This window comes from Phoxinus phoxinus (assembly GCF_949152265.1).
Source record: "Phoxinus phoxinus genome assembly, chromosome: 16".
In the NCBI taxonomy this organism is placed as follows: Eukaryota; Metazoa; Chordata; class Actinopteri; order Cypriniformes; family Leuciscidae; genus Phoxinus; species Phoxinus phoxinus.
In genome coordinates, this window is record NC_136891.1 from 3,891,701 (window position 1) to 3,899,200 (window position 7,500).

The following is a 7,500-nucleotide window of genomic DNA, read 5'->3' on the forward strand; positions in this document are numbered from 1 at the left end:
TAAATGAAGTTTAAAAAAAGGGTTACGCTTTATTTTAAGGTGTCTTACACTGTAACTATACATTTAAATACTGAGTAATATTGAAGAAGTACATGTATTTACTATTGGGTTAGGATTAGGGTTTGGTTTTGTTTAGGGTTAGTTGCATGTAGTTATGCATCATTTATTACTATTAGCTATTACTACACCAACCATATGTAAAATATGTAACAGTGACACTGTAAAATAAAGTGTAACCAAAACATTTCACTTGCATGTGACAAATAAAGAACATTATTTTAGACTTTGGTATCTTGGCAAACCTGAGCAGTTCGAGACAAGTCTGAAACTCTGTACGAGACACATCGACAGTCTCCGAATGTTTCCATTTGCTCGCCAACTAGGATGAATAACAGAAATTGTAAAGAGATCTCACTTGTGACCGGTCGTTCCTGCAGACATGCACAGACAGACTCAGCGGTGTGTCCTGAACACATTTCCACACAAACCTTTCTTCTTTATTAGCTGGGGGAGAACAGAATATCTGCCATCCATTGAAGACAGCAGACCAAAGGTTCACGACGGACCTCCCACCTAAAGCAATTTCATTAAAAATATGTTGCGTTCTGTTGGGAACGGGAAGTGTATCACTATCCACGCTGCCATAGCAACAAGGACCATGTCATAAAGGGTCATTTCCTGAGTACCGTGGTATTCAGCACAGAATACAATGTGAGGACAGCTGAAAGGGCTCTCACACTCACAAACAAAAAGCAATGCTCATTTGCTGATTGTGTCTTTGTTTTGAGTTTTATATATTTATTTATGCATTTAGTCAATGTATTAATGACTTGTGGTGCAACAGATTGAAAACATCAAAGCTATATGGAAGTTCATTGTTGATTAAGTGCTTCGGTTTTAGCGAATTTGTGTAACATCTGATTAAATTCTATTGTGCTTAAGAGAGAAAAGATATTTTGTTTTAGAACCTTTCAAATGCAATAGTTTATGAATATGGTAATCATTCAGTAACTTGGTATTTAATCAAAGTACTATCGGATACCATTACTATGTTATCATTAAAGTCCCCATGAAATCAAAATTGAAGTTTTTTGGCTTTTAGTATGAATATGTTAGCCTTACTTTTATAAAACAATGACAAAATTTGCATTTAGTAGATATAAGCGTTCAAAACTTACAGTCTCTCACTTCCGCCAATATGGATCAATGATTTTGATGACATCACTCCACTTCAGCTTCTCGTCAGATTTTCTGTCCAATCCAATGCTCTCTAGAATCTGAAGCTCCGCCCCCTACATTATAAAAAAGACATGAAATCAGTCACTTATTCACACATTTACTATATTCTTCATGGTGAATGGCACATAGTGCACTATATAGGGGATAGTGAACGATTCAGACAGTGTAAATATGCTTTCCATTGGGGCGAATAAAGTCTGGTTTCACGTTAGCATCACGCTAGCCGCCGTAGCGCACACAGTCTGCTCCGGTCCAGAGACACAATAACACAGAGCGGATCATATGTGCGAGTCGGCGCTGACCACAAAACGTATCGGACCCATTTGAATTCTCCACAGAATGTTTTTTTAAAGCGATATGGAGATTAAGAGGAGAAACGGTTAGAGATTAGGAGGAAATGGCGGCTTTATGGAGCTCAACGGCTCTGGTCGAGCTGTGATATAAACTAAACACTATTGGCTATATTAAAAAGGGGAGGAGCTGCTCGATATGCTCCGCCCTGTCTTCTTATTTCAGTGTAAATTACGTCAACACACTAAATAAAGCTTTCAGTGTGAGTTTAAAGCATCTGATTTGTGTAGTAAAATGCTCAGCATGGCCACAAGGGGCGCTATAGTGGCCATTAGTCAGTTTTCTCCTTTAGGTCAACTATAGTCATGGCAGAGCAATGGTTTGTTAAACTGTTGACATGTTTATATCTAGCTACCTGAATATCAACACATCATGTATACTTGGGTACCGACTTCAGGTACTGAAGTAAAGCACAACAATTCATTACAAGCAATATTAGCTACACGCAGATTAGCAATTTCATCTCTAATTCGCTTAGGACAAAAACCAAACTAGCTCTCTCAATATGCGTAATTGCTAATTCTGAGAAAAGAACATTTGGTATAAAAAACTGCTAAGGACTAAACAAAATTGAGTATCTTACACAGACCAGTACCTAAATCCAAACATTAGTTCTTTGAGTGAAATATACTAAGCATGCATGTAACGTTTCAAAGTACCATGGACAGCGCAAATCAATGCAGCCATTTACCATGACTATTGAACATATTTAAGTGAAGGAAAGCCCTTTGAATTCATTGTTCACTTCATATTGTTTGTCCTTTTGGAGATGGATGACTTAACGTTCGTGAGGGTCATGAAGGGTCAGCAACGGTCTACTCTGACATTCAATGTGGTCTAGAGTGGGTGTGTTGACCAGACGCAAGGCACAAGCCCAAGACAGAAGACCCTACAAATCTATTATAGATGCGTGATAGTTTAAGAGGGACAGCATTCAGAATACAAAGACGCAGCTATTAACACAAAAAACAGACACAGTTTTAGCAAAGAAGGTCAGGGGCTTAGAGAAAAGGAGTACAAACTCCCAACCGCAACAATGTGCTAAAACGGCAGCTACCTTCACAAGTTATTCTCCATTGGATGAGGTCAGCTAATTAACCTCTACGGATCAAGATGCCCTTCCCTGGCGCTCCTCAACTGGGCCGACCTGAATCCCTGCGGATAATTGCCTTGTTGACATTCAGCCAATCACAAGATCCAAGCCTGTGAGGATTGGGTCTGTACGGACGTGCCACGCGTTCTGCCAGTCGCGAGATTTGCCCCTTCAAGTCATTAAAGCCACGCTGAAAGACTCCAATTAACCTCATCAGCTCCCGCTTCTTAACAAGGTGCTAAAAGCGGACAGGGAAACGCGTCCGCTGTCATGATGAGGAAGGAATCAGAGCCCGCTAATCCAATCTCATCTCCATTACTCAAAATAAGCGCACTAATTACATTTTCATATGCATTTCAGGGCCGGTATAGATCAGTTTACGGCTAGCTTGATTATGCAGCGAGTGTTTTCTTTTTTCAGGAAGAAGTCCACGATGCGTCAGTACGAGGGTGAGTGTGTCGAGGAAAACGAACGCTGTTAAAGTAATTACACTCGTGAGTAATCACATTTGGGCTAAATAAATCTGACATGGACACCGCATTAGTCAGGGAAAGATGTTTTGTGCACGTACCTTAAAACATGACACCTCACAAACATGACTCATTTTCTCTCTCAGGAATGACAAGGAGAAAGTGTTGCAGTGTTTGTCCAAAAAGTTGCAGAAGACTCATAGGAATTCCTGTGCACTCTCGGAAAACACCGTTGTACCTTATTTACCCCATAAAGAGTGCATGTGACCCTGGATCACAAAACCATGTCGCACGGGTATATTTGTGGCAATAGCCAACATTACATTGTATGGGTCAAAATTATACATTTTTCTTTAATGCCAAAAATCATGAGGATATTAAGTAAAGATCATGTTCCATGAAGATATTTTGTAAATTTCTTACCGTAAATATATAAAACATTTATTTTTGTGAGTGAATGCAGCACAATCGTGAACATAAATGCACAACTTTAAAGGAGATTTTCTCAATGTTTCGATTTTTTTGCACCCTCAGATTCCAGATTTTCAATAGTTGTATCTCGACCAAATATTGTCCTATCCTAACAAACCACACATCAATGGAAAGCTTATTTATTGAGCCTGCATAAAGGTACATATCAGTCTCGAAAGTGTGCATATTAGTATCTTTTGAAAGGGTAGCTTTTGTACCATTTTTATTCTGAGAGCGTGTGACGTCTGCAAGCTAGGAAGGCTTTGTCTTGGTCTCATTACCTTGAAATGGGGGTGCATCCTGGAATCAGGACTTAGTTACCCTTCCTGCTTTAGAGATGACCTCAGTGGGCATCTGTGGGAGGGGAGTGTCCCGCGGCCCAGTTCTTGCGCAGCGACGTCTCAGCGCTGTCCTGGCAGGCACTGGAGCCATCTAATTAACACAGGGGGAAGAGAGCGCTGTGCTGGCAGGTTAATTGAGCCTATGGGGCATTCTCTTACAGTTAGTGCTGAGTCCATTTCCCAGAACGTTCACTCCGAAACGTGGAAAAGAAGTGAGGAAAAGGAGGTGGTTATGGTGGAGATGCTTGGTTTGAATCTCGAGACCAATTCCACCATTTTTGGTCACTACGGGTGTTTTCTCCCACTATATTATTGGGTTATCACGGTTCCCTTGTGTCATCAACGTGTGAGTGCCATTGTTGAGCACCAGCAACTGTTTACCACTGTAGCTAGGTAACAACTCAGATGGGGAAGACAACAGAATCCCATGGTTTTGTCTCTTTGGTTTAACTATCAAAACAAGCACAGAACAGAACTTGCATCCTGCAACAAATACGTTGTACTAAAACTAGCAAATTACAGGTGAAACTCGAAAAAAAAATTATATTGTGCAAAAGTTCATTTATTTCAGTAATTCAAATTAAAAGGTGAAACTAATATATAGACTCATTACATGCAAAGTGAGATATTTCAAGCCTTTATTGGTTATAATTTTGATGATTATGGCTTACAGCTTATGAAAACCTTTTCACAATATTCTAATTTTGAATTTGGGGTTTTCATAAGCTGTTTGTTTCCATTGTAGTTTTGCAAAATATTCATTTTCTAATTGCCTGAAAAACCACATCATGGAAGCATAAAAAAAATGTTTTTTGCGAAATTGACGCGTTTCCATTTTGCAATTTCAATTTGCGCAATTTGAAGGGTAATGGAAACGCGGCTAGAGGCCGTCCAGGAGTCAAGTCACTTTATGCAATACAGATTGTTTCAAAGGAGCTTCACAGTAATAAACGAAAATAAAATAATGAATGATGCAAAATTCATCAAATATGAGACTAATTCTGCTGTAAAGCAGCTCTGAAAAGACAATAGTGTCATTATTCAGGTCAGGAGCAGGATTGGACACCACTGATTTATGTAGATCCAAACCTGCATGACCTTTTCTTTTTCGGAAAAGACACAAAACATTGGATCCCATTGAAGTTCAGTGTATGGACAAAAACAAAACAAAACAAAATCTTTTGTGTTCTGCAGAAGATAAAGTCATACAGGTTGGGAACAACATGACTATGATTAAATTATGTCAGAATTTGTATGAACTATCCCTTAATGGTTTATTAATAGTTACATTTAGGTCTAGTTTGTCTGTGGTTGCCCCCCAGAACCATGGAAAAGTGTGATAGATAAGAGGAAACCCTGCTCCAGATACAGCTTAAGGGGTGATGTGCATGTGAGTTTGTAAAACAGCTTGCACACCAACCAAACAAACCGAACTAAATTCTCTAGTGTGAAATCAGCCTGAGGCTAACATGTCACCTTTATTTCTAGTCGAGTGCCTATCCATGATGTCAGTGGATGTAGAGGTGTGTCTGTGATGTCAGTAGCCCAGGCCTGTCGCTGGAAGCTCAGGGGGGCGTCTCTGCCACCGCACCACATGGTCCCACGTCGGCCCAACGCCCAATGGACCACAGTGATTCAGCAGATGTGCGCATACCATCTTGCAGATGGTAAACACACACACACACACACACAGAGAGAGAGAGAGAGAGAGGCCAATTGACATGGAGTCTGCTCGTTAGATGGACCTAACGATGCCAGATTATCGCCCCTTCGGACCTGGCACCGCAAACCCAGCTCGATTTTCATTCCTAGGGCCTTTTGTAAATAAATAACAACAACAAACAGCAACAAGAGTGCTATCCCCAGCGGGGCTTCTTGTGACATATGGGATGTCCCTGCTTTGGCCGCACGGAGCGACACGGACACAGATGGCGGCTCTCAATATGGCCTCCCTCTCTGTCTCGCTCTGAAAGCCCCCCGTTCGCTGCATATTCAAATTAGCACGCTCGCGCTGACAACTGCTACCCTGCGACTGCGTTTCCAATTGTTGAGTGCTGTCAGAGGCTCAGATGGGTTAAACACAATGCCGAACAATTAGACGAACGGTTCTAAGAGCAGCGTTGCATTAAACACAAGTTGTAACGAGCTTGAAAGGACAGAGGAGAGGTTGACTCGCGTCTCTCCACGGGCTTTGACGGAGTCTCCCGAGGCCGGGGGGGAGGGGGGAGGGTGGGTTAACTAAAGCGCTGCGTGTTTGCTGAGACAGGGGTTGTCACTCTCACATTAAGCTTTAGACGGAGATCTCCAGAGGACCGCAGACATTACAGCACTGAGTATGGTGTTCACACCACTTACACACATGGATGCAGATGGCCTTTAAGTGCAGTCACAATACAACACACAAAATATACATTACAAACCCTTCTGTGCATTGCACATCATAACTTATGTTGGTTGGGGTACAAAAAAATGCTATTAACTCTTTCCCCGCCATTGACAGAATTTTTGAGTCACTTGTGAGACGACGCTCCTCGACATTGACGGAATTTTCCGACTTTCCGTGTTTCCACTTTTATACAGTAGGGGGCGCTATTACGCATCTTCTGAAAGAGTAGATAATCAAAACACAGGTGAAGAAAAAAAACAAGCAATAAAAGCATTGCTTATGCACGTTGTAGCCTATGAAAAAAGAAATGCGATTTCCGAATGCGGAAATTTGAGTTTCTTACCAACATTCAAGTATTTATAAAAAAAGAATGCATGAAGCTAGAATAAAACATTTTGTTGTTGTTGTTGTTTTAAAGCAGAGGCTTTGTTCTTTATTTTGACGTATTGCATGTTCAAATAGTCATACAAAGAAATATTTCACGAACATTTTTTTGAAAATTCTCAAAAATTCAGTCGGCGACTGCCAAGTTTTTTAACAAACACTGGCGTAGAGTTAAATGTTATTTTAAATTGTTCCTGAGTATCAAATTTGCCTCAGAGTTTCTACAAAAATTATTTAGGAGAAATTAAAAGACAAATGAGACAATTCTTGACATGCAGTAATAAGTTAAGTGTATACAATTTGTATACAATAATCTGTTTTTAAGAGAACTTAAAGAGAAGAGTTCATATTAAAATATTCAAGTTTTGATTCCAGACTTTTTGGAGCAAGAGTATCCCATCAATATCTCCAATTTAGCGTTTCTTCATTCGTCTCGAGGTTCAGGGATTTACAGTCGACTGTATTTTAATGAGCTGAAGGAGTGTCTCCGATGAGTTTCAGAGTCATCAAGCTCGTAAACAGATGGAGCCAATATCTCGCTTTCTCAAAATCCACTCCAGGTCTCCACCTCCAGTGTATTGAACAATACGGCCGGGTTCTCTCCCTCTGTCTGTCCGCCCTCATCCCTAGGTCTTTCTTGGGAGGAGTGCCGGGATTGTGGAGGACAGGGGGTGGGGCGGGGGATCTTGAAAGAAAGAAAGAAAATGGACTTCTGTGTCAGCAACAGCGTCTTTCTTTGCTCTAATCCTCTCGCCCCAAGCCTCA

At 40.8% G+C, this 7,500-nt stretch overlaps 1 long non-coding RNA gene across 2 annotated transcripts in view; it reads right to left on the reverse strand.

Annotated features, from left to right (window-relative positions):
• Nucleotides 1-1,209: 1,209 nt before the first annotated feature.
• Nucleotides 1,210-7,500, reverse strand: part of LOC306983469 — a 23,661-nt gene continuing 17,370 nt past the window's right edge. For both annotated transcript variants that reach the window (XR_013794365.1, XR_013794366.1), the window contains 3 exons: nucleotides 5,442-5,622; nucleotides 3,906-4,056; nucleotides 1,210-1,292 (listed from right to left, as the gene is read on the reverse strand). This is a non-coding gene — a long non-coding RNA (uncharacterized lncRNA). The remainder of the gene's footprint in view (nucleotides 1,293-3,905; nucleotides 4,057-5,441; nucleotides 5,623-7,500) is intronic.